Raw genomic sequence first — 3,395 nt, 5'->3', positions numbered from 1 at the left:
AAATTATCAAGGAAGAGCTTAGGGAATAGGGTCAGGCGCCTACAGCCTTGGAAATCCAGTTATCAAAATTGACTCCAGAAGAAAAAACCTGACAAACCAGTAACAGTGGAAGAATTTGGGAAAGATGGGAAAAAGCTATTATCTCTCTTGCCACCAGGCTCAGCTGGTATCACAGGTTAAAAAAAAAAAAAATCTTTAAAAAAGTTTTTTATTAGTTGCTCAAAACATTACAATGATCTTGACATATCATACATTTGATTCAAGTGGGGTACACAATCTTAATCTTATTTTTCCACGTGTACAGATTGCAGGATTACATTGGTTATACAGCCACATTTATACATAGGGCCATACTAGTGTCCTTGCTGCCCTTCCTATCCCCCTTCCCCTGCCCTCCCCTCTTTCTACCCAATCTACTGTGACACATTTCTCTCTCTTTTTTCTTCCCCCTCACACCATCTTATATGTAATTTTGCATAACAATGAGGGTCTCCTACCATCTTCCGTGCAATTCCCATTCTCTCTCCCTTTCCCTCCCACCTCTCATCCCTATTTAATGGTAATCTTCTTCTTATGCTCTTCCTCCCTGCTCTGTTTTGAGTCACCCCCCTTATATCAAAGAAGACATTCTGCATTTGTTTTTTAGGGATTGGCTAGCTTCACTTAGCATAATCTGCTCTAATGCCATCCATTTCCCTGCAAATGCCATGATTTTGTTGTTTTTTAGTGCTGAGTAATATTCCATTGTGTATAAATGCTACATTTTTTAAATCCATTCATCTATTGAAGGGCATCTGGGTTTGTTCCACAGGAAATCTTTCATGAAGAAGAAAGATCTTAAGCAACATGATAGATTCAGAAGCTCATGAAACGAGGCCACTGATCCTTACATCTTCAAAACAAGACATCTCACCTCATATTACAAATGTTGGTGGGATGAAGCCTTACTTGTACAGCTGCTGTGCAGTTTTCAACAATGTAGCCATCACAATTATCTTTTCTTGGAATCACAATCATGATGCAGTGCTTCAGTTGAGGAGGGATGGATTTAGAAACTTGTATTGTGGAATCCTTCCACCATTAATGTAGAAAACAACCACCTTGGTACCTATGTTTGTGCTTTATAAGGATTTCTGTTGCCTTTTCCAAAAGCATATCAATTCTCCCAGAGTTTGCAACACGTGGCGTGGCAGCAGTACTTGTAAGGAGAACAGAAGCCATTTTCACTCCATTGGAAAGAGTTCAGACATTGCTTCAACACCACAACCATCATGAAAAGTTCACAAACACTTATCAGGCTTTCAGGGCACTGAAATGCCATGGAATTGGAGTATTATTGAGGTTGGTGCTCATTCTTTTCCATAATAGATTCAGCATTGTCCTTTCCTTTGGTCTCCAAGGTCCCATTAAGGAGTACCTGCCCAATGAAATGACTCACAGTGCTCATTTGGTCAATGACTTTATCTGTGGAGGTCTATTGGGTGCCATGTTGGGATTCTTGATTTTTCCAGTTAATGTTTTTAAAACTCACATACAGTCTCAACTTTGTGGGGAATTTCAGTCTTTCCCCAAGGTTTTCAAAACAATCTCACTAGAATGGGACAGGAAACTGAAAAACCTTTCCAGAGGTGCCCATCTGAATTGCCATCTGCCTCTCATCTCTTGGGGCATAATCAGTGCTACTTCTGAGTTCTTGTTAAAGGTTATATGAGAAAAGTCATTGGTGAAGTGACATTTATCAACTAAATAAACTTGTTCTTAATTGGCTCAAAGTATAAGTTGGTGTCACTAAATCCAAGCTGTATAAATTATGGGCAAGGGTAATTTCCTTAAGCCTCAACAACAAAAATAAAAACAATAAAAAGTTTCAGTAGGAAAACAATCACCAAGGAAGTTGGTTTTACATGTTCTTATCCCCCAACATGATATGTGAAATAATGCATATGTCAATTATCTCTATTTAGTTATTCTTCAACATTAACATATCTCAAAAACCATGTTGTATACAATAAATGCATATATAAATTTATAATTTATATTTATTATTTAAAAATTTAGAAATATAACTAAAAAAATAAAAGAGTAATACAATGTTTTTTTAAAAAAGATGATATGCAGGTGGAGTCGTGGTGTATGCCTATAATCCCAGCATCTCAGGAGGCTGAAGTAGGAGGATTATAAATTCAAAGTCACCTTCAGCAACCTAGTGAGGCCCTAAGCAACTTATTGACACCCTGTTTTATAAATAAAAGTAAAATAAAATAAAATGGGCTGAGGATGTCAGATGTAACTAGATGATAAGCACCTCTGGGTTCAGCCCCCAGTAACCTCTCAAAAATGTGGCAAATAAGCATATGGAAATATGCTCTACATTGTATGTCATAAGTAAAATGAAAAATAATACAAAATCAAAACAACTGTAAGATATCTCTTCAAATATATTAAAATGGCCCATACCCAGAGCATTGACAGTAACACATCCTAGTAGAGATGTGGACAACAAGTCTTGCCCACCTCCCACATGGGCGATGATATTTGGGGTTCCTCTGTGTGAAGCGGGCTGGCTGCAAAATAAAGCTAAGAAAAGAAGGTGGAAAAAACCACACTACACAGAAAGCAATTTTGAAAAGTGGGGTGGGATGGCTCTTTAACCTTAGTAGTTGAACTTCCACACTGGGAAGAGAGAGAGAGCTCGTGTTTGCTTTATTATATAAGGGGAAACTTCAAAGGTTTTCCATAGAATGTTCTTCTGCCAAATAAGGTAGAAGTGGGCTGTCCATGCCCAATGGGTCACGCTCAATTCTGGAGTTATGAGAGCAGCCTTCCTAGCCCAGTGAAAACTGAGATCATGTTCATTGTGTAATCCATTATTGGAAGGAGCCAAAAATGACTTGAAATACCAAACTAAAATCTCCTAGGCTCAAGGCCAAGTGAAGATGCTAAATAGCTCAGGAGTGGCTTCCCACAAACAAGAACTCTCATTCATTCTGGTGTGAATGCAAAAAGTAAACTCATATTCAAAACAGTTTAGTAGTTTATTTCAAAACTAAACATATTCTTAGCTAGCAACCAGTAATTATGCTCCTTAGAACTTATGCAAAACTGTTGAAAATCTACTCACAAAAAATCCTACACACATTTATAGAAACTTTATTTGATAATGCTAATATTAGGAAGCAATAAAGTTGTCCTTCAGTAGACAATTGCTTAAATAAACTGTGGTACATCAATACAATAGAATAGTATTGATTCTAAAAGGAAATGAGTATCAAGCCATGAAATATGAAACATAAATTTAAATTAGTAATTGAATGTATTGATTTCAAACCCAGAAATTACAAGACAGAGAGAGTGGAACAGGCAGTACACAGTGGAATACAATGTAGTGAAATCAC

At 37.1% G+C, this 3,395-nt stretch overlaps 1 pseudogene; it reads left to right on the top strand.

The window, feature by feature from the left end:
• The first annotated feature begins 846 nt into the window (after positions 1-846).
• Positions 847-1,711, top strand: LOC124079682 (mitochondrial nicotinamide adenine dinucleotide transporter SLC25A51-like; annotated as a pseudogene).
• Positions 1,712-3,395: the final 1,684 nt, after the last annotated feature.

This window comes from Marmota monax, unplaced genomic scaffold (assembly GCF_021218885.2).
Source record: "Marmota monax isolate L192 unplaced genomic scaffold, Marmota_monax_Labrador192_F-V1.1 WCK01_AAM20220418_F8-fsc00176, whole genome shotgun sequence".
Taxonomy (NCBI): Eukaryota; Metazoa; Chordata; class Mammalia; order Rodentia; family Sciuridae; genus Marmota; species Marmota monax.
Note: the sequence above shows the minus strand (reverse complement) of the source record. Positions and strands in the feature narration are given on the sequence as shown.